At 40.7% G+C, this 19,137-nt stretch overlaps 1 protein-coding gene across 1 annotated transcript in view; it reads right to left on the reverse strand.

Annotated features, from left to right (window-relative positions):
- LOC128659709 (gastrula zinc finger protein XlCGF8.2DB) overlaps positions 1-16,935 on the reverse strand; it is a 75,942-nt gene extending 59,007 nt beyond the window's left edge. Inside the window, exon 1 of the mRNA XM_053713280.1 lies at positions 16,841-16,935. The gene's annotated coding sequence lies outside the window, so the exon portion shown is untranslated. The remainder of the gene's footprint in view (positions 1-16,840) is intronic.
- Positions 16,936-19,137: the final 2,202 nt, after the last annotated feature.

Here is a 19,137-nt window from a genome sequence, read left to right on the forward strand (position 1 = left end):
TATAATTTCTCTTTAACAACACATTATTCCCCGGCTAATCTTTGCTTTAACACATCATTAGATTTAACATTGGGTTTTTTACAATTTCATGTCTCATTAAAGGGACAGTAAAGACAAAATTAAAAACTTACATTTTAAACAACTTTCATATTTACTTTTATTATCAAGTTCTCTGGGTATCCTTTGTTAAACAATAATCCTAGGTGAGCTCACGAGCGTGCACATGTCTTTAGTAATCAACCAGTAGTATTTGCCACATTCTTCATAGCCATGTCATACATAGTTACAAACACTGCTGCCATAGACTGCAAGACACGTGCACACTCCTCCTGAGCTCCTATCAGTCTACCTAGGTTTAAAAAGGGACGACATTAAACACTTTGAGATGGCGATAATATAAAATTATAAAATTGTGTAAATAAAAAAATCTCTGCAATATACTTTATTTATTTTGTCCCCTTTTCCTGTAATTCCATTCTGAAGTTGTGAGCTTTTCAGTATCTGTTAGAAATGGAAGTGCAGAACACTTTTATATTCCTCACAGCCATTGGCTGCACACTCTAGTGACCTATTTATAACTGTCTCTAATTGGTCACAGCAGAGAAGGTAACCTAAGTTACAACATGTCAGCTCCCACTAAAACGTTACACTTATTTTGTCACTATTTAAACAACTAATGAAACTACCTTATTCTCAGACTAATCTTTTATTTAGCAGCACCACTCTATCTAGCATCTGTTTAGTGCTTAATGTCCCTTTAATCTTCAACAAAAAGGTACCAAGAGAGCAAAGCAAATTAGATATTAGAAGTAAAATGCAAATCTGCTGCCCTGTCTGACTCACAATAGTTTAGGCGTCACATCCTGAGGCCATAGGCAGCGGCTGAATGGGCGCGGTGACCACACACATGCGCTGCCTGCAATACCAGTAAAGCTGGTTTCAAATGTACATTTGAGAGATGTGGGGGATGAGACAGAGAGAACAAGAGAAAGCGACATATTTTATTGCTCAATGGGCTTTAAAGTGAATGTACATTTTGATGCTAAAGTGCCCAGTGTTTTAAAAAAATTCTATTAAAGGGACACTGAACCCAATTTTTTTCTTTCATGATTCAGATAGAGTATGCAATTTTAAGCAACTTTCTAATTTACTCCTATTATCAATTTTTCTTCCTTCTCTTGCTATCTTTATTTGAAAAAGAAGGCATCTAAACTTTTTTTGAGTTCAGAACTCTGGATAGCACTTTTTTTTATTGGTGGATGAATTTATCCACCAATCAGAAAGGACAACCCAGGTTGTTCACCAAAAATGAGCCGGCATCTAAACTTCCATTCTTGCATTTCAAATAAAGATACCAAGAGAATTAAGAAAATTTGATAATAGAAGTAAATTAGAAAATTGCTTAAAATGTCATGCTCTATCTGAATCACAAAAGAAAAAAATTGTGTTCAGTGTCCCTTAAAAAAACAGGGGCACTTTGGGGGCGGAGCTAACCGCCATACTGAACGGTCGCAAGAGCAGAGAGCTCTGTAGCATATTAGTTATAAATAGTCTTTATTGTCCTGGGATTTTATATATAAAAGTTCACATAAGGCATACTTTTTATCCCTGGGTGTTAAGGAGCTGCTTACTCAGATCACGACTGAGCTTGCCATCTGGAGGAACGAACGAGCAGAGCCCTGATTGCCGACTGAGACCCGCTGATCCGCCTCAACTCATCGGCCCCCGCAGTAAGCCTAACATCTGCATCCACACTCCGGAGGGTCGGGGCTCCGCTCCGGAGTGTGCAGGAGGCTCCGGCTAAGTTTACCTGGCTGTTCGCCAGACACCATTACATAACTGCCCGGGCTTTGAGGAGTAAGAGGGGAGAGAAAGAACTTAGACATATCGGCCCAAACAGACTTAAAGCAGTGAAGGGCTTACCAGCTGACACGGCTCTAACCCTTTGAACAGTAAGCCGACACAGAGCTAAACACGGCGGCGCTGAGAGGACACATATAGATCCCTGGAGACAGGTACTTTGTTAGTGGTGCGAAAATCTGCCATCTTAGCCTCACAGTGTAAACTGCAGCGTGACGCATAACTCTCACCCCATCTCTCCACGCAAGTGTTTCAGATAGCCAGCTAATCTCAGTATACAAAAACCCCAGGATACTGAAACGATACTTGCACTGGTTACCTTTACTATACTAATATTCACTCATAGGCCAGGCCACGCAGGCCTCACTTGAGACAATTGTCTCCAACTATAACATCAGTGGCTGGAGTTGTTCTTTAGCCCCAGGATTGAACCATACTTGGGGTGCTGGGTGGCGCTTTCTCCCCTCCATTTCCCGCCTGTGTTCTATAGGCGGGTCATATCCACTAACCCTTTATCCGACTTGGTCAATAGTAGACACATTCCCCAGGGGAGAGAGGCTCACCCAGTAGCTGAAGAGATCTGCTTACAACCCAGATTATTCCTATACTACAGCCATACGGTTCCACACACAGGGGTAGAGAGACTATATAAAATCAGCACCTTCTCATCCCCACCTACTACACTAGTGTTAAGAAGACCTGCATTTTGATGATGTAGTGCTTATGTGGCAGTAGAGGGTCTGCCCAAATGGATGGATACTGGGTCAGCACCCTAAGGATATGACTCAGTAAAAGTGTGACTATGTGAAAAGCCAGTGTACACCCACTCTGCGACCAATGTGATTGACACCTAACAGATGGACTCCCTATAATAACCCCTGAACAACGTGTGGGGCACCATTGCTGCAGCGATCCTTCCGCATCAAAATAGTACATATAGAAGGAGCCTGGGGTTCGCCCTTATAATACAATGCCAATGGCACACAGTCAGAGAAAGAAATCAAAATTACCACTTACTCAAAAAAAAAACCGGTCATGGACCACTTCCATATTACTCCAGCTACGCAGCCAGATGGCTCAGAAGATGAGCTCTCGGATTCTAGTGTCCCCCTGGAGGCCAACTTTAGGGCCTCTTTATCCTCTTCTCGCAACACCAAAGAAATGACATCTGGAGACTCATCACCCATGATGGACGCTATTAAAAAGCTCCTAGCGAAGCACCACGACTCATTATCCAGAAAATTTGATAAATCAACGGCAGAAATAAAACTAGATATCACCACCATAGGGGACAGAACTGACAACCTGGAACAAAAACAAGAGGACCTCATCGTTGACCATACAAACCTCCTCGCTTATTCTGAGAACCTGGCCCTACAAATAACCTCCCTCGAAGGGAAACTTGCTGACCTTGAAGATAGGTCGCGAAGAAACAACCTGCGAATGCGGGGGATACCCGAAACCGTTTCTTCAGCTGATTTGGAATGCTACTTGAAAGATCTATTCAGAGAGATGATTCCTGAGGCTACCGATTCTGAGTTGTTGATTGACAGAGCACACAGAGTGGCTAAACCACGGAGCAGTCTCTGCAGATAAACCACGTGATGTGGTCCTCAGGCTACATTATTTCACCTTTAAAAATAGACTCATGAATATCAACATGAAGAACAAACCCCTTCCTGAAAGGTTTGAACAGGTGCAGTTATTCCCTGATCTATCCTCCCACACGCTTTTTTTGAGAAGGACATTTGCTGACTATACCAGAATCCTCAGAATAAATGACATTAGATACCGCTGGGGTTTCCCAGTTAAACTTATTATTACTAAGGACAGTTAATTTGTAACCACTACTCCACAACAAGCTAAACAGCTGCTGCAAAGATGGAAGCTACTCCCGGAAGAACCAGATCCACCCACAACCTCTTCCTCCTTGACGCCGGCCTTAAGGGCTAATGCACCAGAATGGCAAGCCCTTCCACGCAGGCCATCACACCCTGCTAAGAGACAGGCAGGGATACAGCGGCAACCGCCATAGGGACTGCCCTTGATTAGACCTATAGAACTTATTTGTTTACCTCCGTTTCTCGTTGAGGTAGCCAGAAGTGTACATCTATACGTATCCTTTACAGTTGAACTGTTACCAGAAATGAGTGGGGTGCATCCTGTTAACTACCCCCTGTGAGTGCTTATTGTTAAAATGTTTGCTGTGACGCTGCTAGTCGATGTGTAGTTCTAATAGTTATGTATTAAAAATCACTTTGACTAGAAATGAGCGGGGCCTGTCCTGTTGACTACCCCTTGTAAGTGCTTACTGTTGAAATGTTTGCTGTGACGCTGTTAATTGATGTGTAGTCCTCATAGGTACGTATTAAGGATCAATAGGACTAAGGGAGATTAAAATGTCCAAATGTTTATATCTTTATCTATGTATGTTTAGCTTATAGTTAAGTGGAAAAATGGCAAATAGATGGCGCTGGTCTGTACAGTGATGTTTCTCTATATGGCGAAGAGAAAAAGGGCTTGAGGTGTGTGTAGGATCCAATTAATATAAGTGCAGTGTACTCACTCCATAAGTAGTGGGAGTTCAGCTGCGATGTAATGTGTCTCCAGAGTGATGTAGTTCCCCAGAATAGTTTCAGAATCTCTCAAGAACCTGTTAATAGGTCTGCAAGCAAATGAAGACTCAAAATGACCAAAGGTGTCCAGTAAATCAAGAAAAAGCAAAATAGTAACCACATACACAGCTACTTGCTTTTATTGATTTTATATTGCTCTTGAGAAAGACTTGCTAAAAGTTGAAACGCGTTGAGCTTAAATAAATATCTTTTTATCAAAGTTGGAAGACTGTTGATATTCTTCTTTGCTGAGACAAGCCGGATTCTCCTATTTATGGAGTAAGTTACTATTTTGTTTTTTCTTGATTTACTGGACACCTTTGGTCATTTTGAGTCTTCATTTGCTTGCAGACCTATTAACAGGTTCTTGAGAGATTCTGAAACTATTCTGGGGAACTACATCACTCTGGAGACACATTACATCGCAGCTGAACTCCCACTACTTATGGAGTGAGTACACTGCACTTACATTAATTGGATCCTACACACACCTCAAGCCCTTTTTCTCTTCACCATACAGAGAAACATCACTGTACAGACCAGCGCCATCTATTTGCCATTTTTCCACTTGTATAAAACAGTCACAGAGGAGAGACTGTAAGAAGGCTGCGGTCTTATCTAAAAGGAGAGTATCAGTTCTTTTTGTTACATTTAAGTGTTATTTTCCATCTAGCACTGTATATTGTATCTTTTTGTTAGCTTATAGTTAGTCGCTGAATGGTTATCTTACCTTAAACCACTAAATTACCCTGGTTTTACGTGATACAGCATTTAGTTGGAGCTGCTGACTTAGACCCTCCACTCCCCCCCCATCCAAGTATATATACTTGTCCATGAGCTACCCTTTGGGTCTGTATTTTAGGCCCAGAGGAAAACCGCGGGCAGTGCGAATCTGCGCTGACCAATTTTGTAATTAATCCCAACAGACAATGTGTGACTTATTAATGAGGAATTCCTATCTGCTCTCTAAAACCTCTCTTTCCCTTTTCTTCTCTCTTGCTATCCTTTCCTTCCCCTTCCCTTGGACTAGCACCCACTATCTCCCGCTGATAACACGGTAAAGTAATGCAATCCCTTACACTATCTACCCTTAATTCTAAGGGTTTAAATGCCCCTACAAAAAGAAGTTTGCTGTTGAAATATCTTAGACACCACAACATAGAAGTTGCATTCCTGCAGGAAACCCACTGGGTGGATTCATCGCCTCACATTGTTAGGTCATCCCTGTATCCAGTTTGCGAAACTGCCTCATACTCAAAAAAGAAGAGAGGGGTATCCATACTTATAAATAGAAACGTATCCTACTCACCGATAGTTGTAGATAGAGACGCCGAGGGACGTTCTCATAATAGTGTGCAAATTGAATGATGTTCTCTATACTCTGGTCAACATTTACGCCCCAAATGACCAACAACAATTTCTAAATGAAGTCCTTGCCAAAGCTGCTCAGATTAGGAGAGGTTCACTCCTCATAGCCGGTGCCTACAATGTTACCTGGGACCCAGTGCTAGACAGAAGGACCTCAAAAGACAAGATCGTTGACCCTAGGACATTACTACTATCTAAGAAATGTAGGAACACTATGCTCAGACATAACTTATTTGATGTGTGGCGATGTCTCCACTCCACTGAACGTGACTATACCTTCTACTCGACAGTGCACCACACATATTCCCGAATAGATGCTATCTTTAGTGACTCCTGGACTTTAGCCAAGGTTAGAGATATGAAAATAGCTACTTGCCCTTGGTCAGACCATGATTTGTTTATAATGGCCTTAAATCCTGCTATTCCAAATACAGGTAACCCATCTTGGCGACTTCAAGACTCTCTAATAGCAGACCCGTGGGTGACACAAACTGATACTGACTTACATGACAATGGTACAGTCGCAGATGACACCCTTTGGGCGTCTATGAAAGCTTTTGTTAGAGGGACACTAATTAAAAGAGCTGCAAAAATTTGGAAGGACAGTGGGGCAACGTTAGCACAGCTCTTTGGAGAGCTCAGGAACCTAGAAAAAGAAAATAAAAAAGCTCCCAACCCCATTTTAGCATCTAAAATAGGAGCCATTGGGGCGGAGATTACCGCAAAAGAGGTCCTTAAAATTAAGAATAATCTCTTGAAACTGCGTAAACTATACTATTACTAGGGAAATAGGGCTGATAGGCTCCTGGCCAGTAAGCTCCGTGCTCGCACTTAGGCAAATAGAATCTCAAAAATAAAGACTAGTGATACTGTAGCCTATTCTCCTAAAGATATAGGGAAAGCGTTCAGGGATTATTACAGCAATTTGTATAACTTGAGTGCACAGTTGAAATCCACACAAGCAGATGCACATACAGTAACAGAATTCCTCAATAAACTTGCACTCCCTAAATTAGACAGACTAAAGGTTTAATTGGTATTAAATTTATGCAGATTTTGCACATATATTTTTTATCTTGTTTAATTTTTTCTTAGCCTTTAGGCTTCACCCAATTTATTATTTTTATTTTCATCTGAAGGGTCACATATATACACATTTCATTAGTTTCACTTATATAAAACAATTTTTTATGCACTATTGTCACCTATTTTAAGCTTTCACTAGCGCCTATGATCTAAGATTTTTTCTGGCTTTTTTATAACCAGAATTTTTCTTACACCCATTAATTAACCCCTTCACTAGCAGAGTGGCACAGCGTGCATTAACCCCTTCACTAGCAGAGTGGCACAGCGTGCATTAACCCCTTCACTAGCAAAGAGTTGTACAGTTTGCATTAACACCTTCACTAGCAGAGAGTGGCACAGTGTGCATTAACCCCTTTACTAGCAGAGAGTGGCACAGTGTGCATTAACCCATTTACTAGCAGAGAGTGGCACAGTGTGCATTAACCCATTTACTAGCAGAGTAGCACAGTGCGCATTAACCCCTTTACTAGCAGAGTAGCACAGTGTGCATTAACCTTTTTATTAGCAGAGTAGCACAGTGTGCATTAACCCCTTTACTAGTAGAGAGTGGCACAGTGTGCATTAACCCATTTACTAGCAGAGTAGCACAGTGCGCATTAACCCCTTTACTAGCAGAGAGTGGCACAGTGTGCATTAACCCATTTACTAGCAGAGTAGCACAGTGTGCATTAACCCAATTACTAGCAGAGTAGCACAGTGTGCATTAACCTTTTTATTAGCAGAGTAGCACAGTGTGCATTAACCCAATTACTAGCAGAGTAGCACAGTGTGCATTAACCTTTTTATTAGCAGAGTAGCACAGTGTGCATTAACCCCTTCACTAGCAGAGAGTGGCACAGTGTGCATTAACCCCTTCACTAGCAGAGAGTGGCACAGTGTGCATTAACCCCTTCACTAGCAGAGAGTGGCACAGTGTGCATTAACCCCTTCACTAGCAGAGAGTGGCACAGTGTGCATTAACCCCTTCACTAGCAGAGAGTGGCACAGTGTGCATTAACCCCTTCACTAGCAGAGAGTGGCACAGCGTGCATTAACCCCTTTACTAGTAGAGAATGGCACAGTGTGCATTAACCCCTTCACTAGCAGAGAGTGGCACAGTTTGCATTAACCCCTTCACTAGCAGAGTGGCACAGTGTGCATTAACCCCTTCACTAGCAGAGTAGCACAGTGTGCATTAACCCCTTCACTAGCAGAGTGGCACAGTTTACATTAACCCCTTCACTAACAGAGTTGTACAGTGTGCATTAACCCCTTCACTAGCAGAGAGTTGCACAGTGCTCACCATCTCATTACCTGGCAGCTGATCAGCATTTAGTATAAAGATAATTTCTCATCTGTGCAATGTGTATATCAGTAACTCAGCACCATACAGAGAAACAACTGCACACATTTATAAGTAGCCCAGAGAGTTACACAAACTTTATATCACACAACACACACAGCCTGACTTACCCGGCTGCAGCCTGCACAGGAAGTGACATCACACAAAGAGGGCAGGGAGAAAAGCCTGGCAAACACAAAACTACAACTCCCAGAAAACAACTGGAGAAGTCACATGTAAGCAGCAGCCAATCAGAGTTTTTAACAAGTGTAATTGCTACTCATTTACATAATTATAGGGAATAGGTTAATTGGTTAGTAGACAAACACTACATAGTTCATATTAACCCCTTCACTAGCACATAAAGCTGCACAGTGTGTGTATTATATTAACCCTTCACTAGCACACAGAACAGCACAATGTGTATTAACCCTTCACTAGCACACAGAGCAGCACAGTGTGTATTAACCCTTCACTAGCACAGAGAGCAGCACAGTGTGTATTAACCCTTCACTAGCACAGAGAGCAGCACAGTGTGCATTAACCCTTCACTAGCACAGAGAGCAACACAGTGTGTATTAACCCTTCACTAACACAGAGAGCAGCACAGTGTATATTAACCCTTCACTAGCACAGAGAACAGCACAGTGTGTATTAACCCTTCACTAGCACAGAGAGCAGCACAGTGTGTATTAACCCTTCACTAGCACAGAGAGCAGCACAGTGTGCATTAACCCTTCACTAGCACAGAGAGCAGCAGTGTGTATTAACCCTTCACTAGCACAGAGAGCAGCAGTGTGTATTAACCCTTCACTAGCACAGAGAGCAGCACAGTGTGTATTAACCCTTCACTAGCACAGACTGTATTAACCCTTCACTAGCACAGAGAGCTGCACAGTGTGTATTAACCCTTCACTAGCACAGAGAGTAGCACAGTGTGTATTAACCCTTCACTAGCACAGAGAGCAGCACAGTGTGTATTAACCCTTCACTAGCACAGAGAGCAGCACAGTGTGCATTAACCCTTCACTAGCGCAGAGAGCAGCACAATGTGTATTAACCCTTCACTAGCACAGAGAACAGCACAGTGTGTATTAACCCTTCACTAGCACAGAGAGCAGCACAGTGTGTATTAACCCTTCACTAGCACAGACTGTATTAACCCTTCACTAGCACAGAGAGCTGCACAGTGTGTATTAACCCTTCACTAGCACAGAGAGTAGCACAGTGTGTATTAACCCTTCACTAGCACAGAGAGCAGCACAGTGTGTATTAAACCTTCACTAGCACAGAGAGTAGCACAGTGTGTATTAACCCTTCACTAGCACAGAGAGCAGCACAGTGTGTATTAACCCTTCACTAGCACAGAGAGCAGCACAGTGTGTATTAACCCTTCACTAGCACAGAGTGCAGCACTGCACAGTGTGTATTAACCCTTCACTAGCACAGAGAGATGCACAGTCTGTATTAACCCTTCACTAGCACAGAGAGATGCACAGTGTGTATTAACCCTTCACTAGCACAGAGAGCAGCACAGTGTGTATTAACCCTTCACTAGCACAGAGAGCAGCACAGTGTGTATTAACCCTTCACTAGCACAGAGAGCAGCACAGTGTGTATTAACCCTTCATTAGCACAGAGAGCAGCACAGTGTATATTAACCCTTCACTAGCACAGAGAGCAGCACAGTGTGTATTAACCCTTCATTAGCACAGAGAGCAGCACAGTGTATATTAACCCTTCACTAGCACAGAGAGCAGCACAGTGTGTATTAACCCTTCATTAGCACAGAGAGCAGCACAGTGTGTATTAACCCTTCACTAGCACAGAGAGCAGCACAGTGTGTATTAACCCCTCACTAGCACAGAGAGCTGCACAGCGTGTATTAACCCTTCACTAGCACAGAGAGCAGCACAGTGTGTATTAACCCTTCACTAGCACAGAGAGCAGCACAGTGTGTATTAACCCCTCACTAGCACAGAGAGCAGCACAGTGTGTATTAACCCTTCACTAGCACAGAGAGCAGCACAGTGTGTATTAACCCCTCACTAGCACAGAGAGCAGCACAGTGTGTATTAACCCCTCACTAGCACAGAGAGCAGCAGTTTGTATTAACCCTTCACTAGCACAGAGCTGCACAGTGTGTATTAACCCCTCACTAGCACAGAGAGCTGCACAGCGTGTATTAACCCTTTACCAGCACAGTGTGTATTAACCCTTCATTAGCACAGAGAGCAGCATAGAGTGTATTAACACTTCACTAGAACAGAGAGTAGCACAGGGCAGGCTTACCATAATTTTATGAGGTGAAACTGGGACCACCTGGTGTGGTGGTGTGGCCAGGGGTGTAGTCAATGGGGTGTGGCGATTACCGGTCCTTTTAAAGTAGTAGCTTTTATGTGCGTAATGTTTAGTGGATACTCTACCCTTCCTCAGTTAAACAACAAATGAATCACACAGTTTAAATAGACCATAACACCACCCCCTAGTGAAAAAAAGCACCATTACGTTGTCATGGCAACCTATACACAACATGAGCAAATAAATCATTCATCTAAATCTCAGATTCTAAATAATGCAAAACATCAGGCATAATTACCAACTTCATAAATAGTGAAAAGCATATACATCACACACGCGTATACATCACACACGCGTATACATCACACACGCGTATACATCACACACGCGTATACATCACACACGCGTATACATCACACACGCGTATACATCACACAAGCGTATACATCACACATGCGTATACATCACACACGCGTATACATCACACAAGCGTATACATCACACAAGCGTATACATCACACGCGTATACATCACACACGCGTATACATCACACAAGCGTATACATCACACACGCGTATACATCACACACGCGTATACATCACACACGCGTATACATCACACACGCGTATACATCACACAAGCGTATACATCACACAAGCGTATACATCACACAAGCGTATACGAACAAGGATAAACACAGAAATATGGCGCTAATTGCTAAAGGAAAAACCTTGACCACTCTAGAACAGTCACCCCAGGACTGTGACAGTTAAAATCTAAAGCAAAGGAATATAGAGGGCGCTAAAAGCTAAGTTCTCCACCACATTTAGTCAATTTTAGAAATTATGGAAATAAACACAATGGATTTAGGGTAACAACTTTACTATCGAATAGAATTAAAATGCAATATTATTACAATTCAATACATAAGAGAAAATAAAGGGACGTCTCCCTGATTAAAAATAATAAAAAGGACTGGAGTACCACCTTAAAAAATGTTTAAAAAGGTATTAAGCATATGTTTGATTTGATACAATGTGAATAAAGGTATCAGTCAAACTCAAAAAATCAGTCTGTCCCAATTTCTGATATGTGGTTACAAAGTTTCTTGTAGTAGCTGATCACAAAATGTTGCAACTGTGACAGATAGGGTCAGCGTGAAATTTTTTTTTGAAAGTATAGCCCCCTTTGGGGAGAATTAGACGATAGAAGACACCTTAGTATCAGATCTTTTTTTCTTACTCACACTTTCTTTTCAAAGTAGCTTACTGACGATTTTATGGCTCACGGCTTTGGAGATTGGACACAGGCAAACAGCGTCTCCCAATGTTGATCACCTTTGCTGGTGTCGGCTGAACCCGGTCAGCGTGAATGAAGACTGCTCGTTACTCCAGCGTTAGGAGTGTGCCAAGTTGATCCCAGTCCAGAGGGGATAAAAGTGATTCACACACCCGCACTTAGCGTGATACACGCGCGGGCAAAGATATAGAAAGCTAGGTACCTAGATTTTCAAATTTGTAGTTAGAGTCCTTAGCAGGATACAACACAGATACAATCTACGCGTTTCACCCGTTAGATAGGGCTTTTTCAAGATACTCGTTGTTCCCGGGACGGAATTTAAATATCCGCTGAAGTGTGTTCATTGGTTGTGGCTCTTTTCTGTTTAAGGTGGAAGTTGATCAGAGTTGATTTTTCTTAAGGTGGATTTATTCTAATGTTCTCGTGTTCTCATCCAAAAAGGTCACAATGCCACATATTGTATAGTGGTTTTCCTAAACCAATTTTAAAATTTAAAAAGTTTTCCAGACCCAACTGCAAATTATATGGACAATTATATTGTTAAGGTGGTACAACCAGAGGTGGTATTCCATAGTAAAATACAAAAATATATATTTTCTCTATAAGCTATAAATATCAAAAAATATATTATTATTTAAAATAGAATTGTAGTACATATGCCAAAAAGGTTAATAGTCTATTAATTTATTAAAAAATTGTAAATTTATACAGTAGGTGGGTTTCTCTATTATTAAGTCAATGCCAATTCATATAAAACCAATTTTCAACTCAAAATTATAACCAATTAGTTTTAGGTCTAAGGATGCGAATGAAACATAGCTTAGATTATTTTACGGTAACCATTGTGTGCATTGAAATACTTCACAATCATTTTGTCAGATTAATCTACAATTTAAAATAATTATTAAAATTGGGGAATTATCATTATCTTAAAATTAACCTAAAAATATATTATTATATCAATTTGTCGTATTCCACTATTAAATATTATAGCAGTTTGATACTGTTATTTATATCTTAACTCCTAAAAAAGGGGATAGGTCTATCTCTGAGTTAAGGCCTTTTGGAAAAAGAGTATCAAATTTGTAAATTAATTCAGCTTCTTTCTTGAGGAGCTTACCCTCAAAGTCACCTCCTCTCCAGTCTCCTTTAACCTTACATATTCTCCAAAATTTAAAATGCTGTAGATTATTTTTATGAATTTCTCTAAAATGCTTGTATAAGTGGGTGTCTAGATTTCCTTTATCGATATTGCAGAGATGTTCTCTGATCCTATCCCGTAATAATCTAGTAGTCTCTCCAATATAAAATAAATCACATGAGCATTTCAAAAGATATATGACACCTTTGTGTGAACATCTTATGGTGTCTTTTATTTTAAAATCTACGCCTGTCCCAGTTATGTGGATGGAGCCAGTTTTACTACTGTACCTACAGGCCCTGCAGGAAAGACAGGGAAAGAAACCTTTTAGATAGTTGCCTCTAAGATCTTGATCTCTCATAGTAGTACTATCTTTCTTTAATTCACTTGGTGCAAGAATCTGCTTTAAATTTCTGGCTTTCCTAAAAATAATTTTTGGTTTGTATGCCAAAAGGTCCCCTATTAAGGGGTCTTTTTTGACTATATGCCAATGCCTCGTGATTATTTTACGAAGTACTTGATGGTCATCGTTATAGTTTGTTATTAATGCTACGTCGTATTCATTCTTATTATCTCCAATAGGTGGAGTACTTTTTTCTTTATATTGTAAAAGAGAACTTCTTTCAGTTGTTTTCGCACTGGTCACAGCTCCTACTAGTTCTTGTTCACTATAGCCTCTTTCATGAAATCTCTGTTGGAGAACATTAATTTGTGTCTCAAAGTCTATATACCTGGAACAGTTCTTTCTAACTCTAAGGAACTGACCTGTAGGTATATTGCCTTTCCATCTCTCATGGTGGCAACTTTTTTTATGTACATATCCATTACAGTCTACTTGCTTGAAATACGTTCTGGTAGCTAGACTGCCCTCATCTACAAATATTTCCAAATCCAGAAAGGAGATGGAGGTAGTACTATATTGATAGGTGAATTGGAGACCTCTATCATTATTATTCATAGCATGAAAGAAGAGTTTTAGGTTCTCCTCTGAGCCCCTCCATATAATTAATATATCGTCTATGTACCTTTTGAAGAGCACGAGGTCCGCGCCAAACTCGTGTGACCCGAGGAACTGATCCTCCCAGTCACCCATAAATAGGTTAGCATAGCTTGGCGCGAACCTCGTGCCCATCGCGGTACCCTCCAACTGAAGATAGTATTTCCCATTAAATTCAAAATAATTGTTCTCCAATATAAATTTTATTCCTTTTAAGATAAACTGTCTAAGATGTATATCCATATCCTTATCCGAACTGAGAGTATTTTCAATTGCCCTTAAGCCCTGCACATGATCTATGACTGTGTAAAGGGATGTGACATCACAGTCTTAGATCATGTGCAGGGCTTAAGGGCAATTGAAAATACTCTCAGTTCGGATAAGGATATGGATATACATCTTAGACAGTTTATCTTAAAAGGAATAAAATTTATATTGGAGAACAATTATTTTGAATTTAATGGGAAATACTATCTTCAGTTGGAGGGTACCGCGATGGGCACGAGGTTCGCGCCAAGCTATGCTAACCTATTTATGGGTGACTGGGAGGATCAGTTCCTCGGGTCACACGAGTTTGGCGCGGACCTCGTGCTCTTCAAAAGGTACATAGACAATATATTAATTATATGGAGGGGCTCAGAGGAGAACCTAAAACTCTTCTTTCATGCTATGAATAATAATGATAGAGGTCTCCAATTCACCTATCAATATAGTACTACCTCCATCTCCTTTCTGGATTTGGAAATATTTGTAGATGAGGGAAGTCTAGCTACCAGAACGTATTTCAAGCAAGTAGACTGTAATGGATATGTACATAAAAAAAGTTGCCACCATGAGAGATGGAAAGGCAATATACCTACAGGTCAGTTCCTTAGAGTTAGAAAGAACTGTTCCAGGTATATAGACTTTGAGACACAAATTAATGTTCTCCAACAGAGATTTAATGAAAGAGGCTATAGTGAACAAGAACTAGTAGGAGCTGTGACCAGAGCGAAAACAACTGAAAGAAGTTCTCTTTTACAATATAAAGAAAAAAGTACTCCACCTATTGGAGATAATAAGAATGAATACGATGTAGCATTAATAACAAACTATAACGATGACCATCAAGTACTTCGTAAAATAATCACGAGGCATTGGCATATAGTCAAAAAAGACCCCTTAATAGGGGACCTTTTGGCATACAAACCAAAAATTATTTTTAGGAAAGCCAGAAATTTAAAGCAGATTCTTGCACCAAGTGAATTAAAGAAAGATAGTACTACTATGAGAGATCAAGATCTTAGAGGCAACTATCTAAAAGGTTTCTTTCCCTGTCTTTCCTGCAGGGCCTGTAGGTACAGTAGTAAAACTGGCTCCATCCACATAACTGGGACAGGCGTAGATTTTAAAATAAAAGACACCATAAGATGTTCACACAAAGGTGTCATATATCTTTTGAAATGCTCATGTGATTTATTTTATATTGGAGAGACTACTAGATTATTACGGGATAGGATCAGAGAACATCTCTGCAATATCGATAAAGGAAATCTAGACACCCACTTATACAAGCATTTTAGAGAAATTCATAAAAATAATCTACAGCATTTTAAATTTTGGGGAATATGTAAGGTTAAAGGAGACTGGAGAGGAGGTGACTTTGAGGGTAAGCTCCTCAAGAAAGAAGCTGAATTAATTTACAAATTTGATACTCTTTTTCCAAAAGGTCTTAACTCAGAGATAGACCTATCCCCTTTTTTAGGAGTTAAGATATAAATAACAGTATCAAACTGCTATAATATTTAATAGTGGAATACGACAAATTGATATAATAATATATTTTTAGGTTAATTTTAAGATAATGATAATTCCCCAATTTTAATAATTATTTTAAATTGTAGATTAATCTGACAAAATGATTGTGAAGTATTTCAATGCACACAATGGTTACCGTAAAATAATCTAAGCTATGTTTCATTCGCATCCTTAGACCTAAAACTAATTGGTTATAATTTTGAGTTGAAAATTGGTTTTATATGAATAGGCATTGACTTAATAATAGAGAAACCCACCTACTGTATAAATTTACAATTTTTTAATAAATTTACAATTTTTTAATAAATTAATAGACTATTAACCTTTTTGGCATATGTACTACAATTCTATTTTAAATAATAATATATTTTTTGATATTTATAGCTTATAGAGAAAATATATATTTTTGTATTTTACTATGGAATACCACCTCTGGTTGTACCACCTTAACAATATAATTGTCCATATAATTTGCAGTTGGGTCTGGAAAACTTTTTAAATTTTAAAATTGGTTTAGGAAAACCACTATACAATATGTGGCATTGTGACCTTTTTGGATGAGAACACGAGAACATTAGAATAAATCCACCTTAAGAAAAATGTATTGAATTGTAATAATATTGCATTTTAATTCTATTCGATAGTAAAGTTGTTACCCTAAATCCATTGTGTTTATTTCCATAATTTCTAAAATTGACTAAATGTGGTGGAGAACTTAGCTTTTAGCGCCCTCTATATTCCTTTGCTTTACACAAGCGTATACATAACACACGCGTATACATCACACACGCGTATACATCACACACGTGTATACATCACACAAGCGTATACATCACACACGCGTATACATCACACAAGCGTATACATCACACACGCGTATACATCACACAAGCGTATACATCACACACGCGTATACATCACACAAGCGTATACATCACACAATTTAATATCTGCAGTGTAATATGTGTTTTATGTGTCTAATTAAGGAACAGAGCTAAATACTGATGAGGCATAAATACAACATTGAATGAAATAAGTAAAAAATAAACACGTACCTGCTAAAGCTGTTTAAGAGGCTATGCTATACCATAATGCAGGAAGATTACAGCCAAAATGCTTTTCTTAATGAAGTAAAGCAAGATCCATGTAAAAAATCCTACCTGTCTGTACTTCCTGGTCATACCCATATGATTCCCCTAAACGTGTATCACCGGTGATGTCACCAGGGGTCGGGGGTGTTAAATTCTTAGAAAAATAAACCAAGTAGTACTACAACATTAAAAAACCTACGCTGCTCACTCAGCCTGTAGGACTAAATGTAAACTTTGAGAGACACGAACGCAGGGCTGTATGTAACAAAGTACCAGCATCTAACTATGCTGGAGAGCCACAGTCCAGTCGTTTTGAATAATGTGTCCGGGTTTCAGGCGGTCTGAAGCCCTGAGGTGGCAACCGTACTGGGACAGAATGAACAACTGGGTGGGACACTGGGCAGCGCCTCCAAACAGGTACAATCCCAGTAAAAGTGAGACTTCTGGTAACTCTTCACTAGCACAGAAAGCAGCACAGTGTGTATTAACCCTTCACTAGCACAGAGAGCAGCACAGTGTGTATTAACCCTTCACTAGCACAGAGAGCAGCACAGTGTGTATTAACCCTTCACTAGCACAGAGAGCAGCACAGTGTGTATTAACCCTTCACTAGCACAGAGAGCTGCACAGTTTGTATTAACCCTTCACTAGCACAGAGAGCAGCACAGTGAGTATTAACCCTTCACTAGCACAGAGAGCAGCACAGTGTGTATTAACCCCTCACTAGCACAGAGAGCAGCCCAGTGTGTATTAACCCTTCACTAGCACAGAGAGCAGCCCAGTGTGTATTAACCCTTCACTAGCACAGAGAGCAGCCCAGTGTGTATTAACCCTTCACTAGCATAGAGAGCAGCCCAGTGTGTATTAACCCTTCACTAGCACAGAGAGCAGCCCAGTGTGTATTAACCCTTCACTAGCACAGAGAGCAGCCCAGTGTGTATTAACCCTTCACTAGCATAGAGAGCAGCACAGTGTGTATTAACCCCTCACTAGCACAGAGAGCAGCACAGTGTGTATTAACCCCTCACTAGCACAGAGAGCAGCACAGTGTGTATTAACCTCTTCACTAGCACAGAGAGCAGCACAGTGTGTATTAACCCTTCAGTAGCACAGAGAGCAGCACAGTGTGTATTAACCCTTCACTAGCACAGAGAGCAGCACAGTGTGTATTAACCCTTCACTAACACAGAGAGCAGCACAGTGTGTATTAACCCTTCACTAGCACAGAGAGCAGCACAGTGTGTATTAACCCTTCACTAGCACAGAGAGCAGCACAGTGTGTATTAACCCTTCACTAGCACAGAGAGCAGCACAGTGTGTATTAACCCTTCACTAGCACAGAGAGCTGCACAGTGTGTATTAAGCCTTCACTAGCACAGAAAGCTGCACAATGTGTATTAACCCTTCACTAGCACAGAGAGCAGCACAGTGTGTATTAACCCTTCACTAGCACAGAGAGCAGCATAGTGTATATTATCCCTTCACTAGCACAGAGAGCAGCATAGTGTGTATTAACCCTTCACTAGCACAGAGAGCAGCATAGTGTGTATTATCCCTTCACTAGCACAGAGAGCAGCATAGTGTGTATTAACCCTTCACTAGCACAGAGAGCAGCACAGTGTATATTAACCCTTCACTAGCACAGAGAGCAGCACAGTGTGTATTAACCCTTCACTAGCACAGAGAGCAGCACAGTGTGTATTAACCCTTCACTAGCACAGAGAGCAGCACAGTGTGTATTAACCCTTCACTAGCACAGAGAGCAGCACAGTGTGTATTAACCCTTCACTAGCACAGAGAGCTGCACAGTTTGTATTAACCCTTCACTAGCACAGAGAGCAGCACAGTGTGTATTAACCCTTCACTAGCACAGAGAGCAGCACAGTGAGTATTAACCCTTCACTAGCACAGAGAGCAGCACAGTGTGTATTAACCCCTCACTAGCACAGAGAGCAGCCCAGTGTGTATTAACCCTTCACTAGCACAGAGAGCAGCCCAGTGTGTATTAACCCTTCACTAGCACAGAGAGCAGCCCAGTGTGTATTAACCCTTCACTAGCATAGAGAGCAGCACAGTGTGTATTAACCCTTCACTAGCACAGAGAGCAGCCCAGTGTGTATTAACCCTTCACTAGCATAGAGAGCAGCACAGTGTGTATTAACCCTTCACTAGCATAGAGAGCAGCACAGTGTGTATTAACCCCTCACTAGCACAGAGAGCAGCACAGTGTGTATTAACCCCTCACTAGCACAGAGAGCAGC

Source organism: Bombina bombina, chromosome 5 (genome assembly GCF_027579735.1).
Source record: "Bombina bombina isolate aBomBom1 chromosome 5, aBomBom1.pri, whole genome shotgun sequence".
Taxonomy (NCBI): Eukaryota; Metazoa; Chordata; class Amphibia; order Anura; family Bombinatoridae; genus Bombina; species Bombina bombina.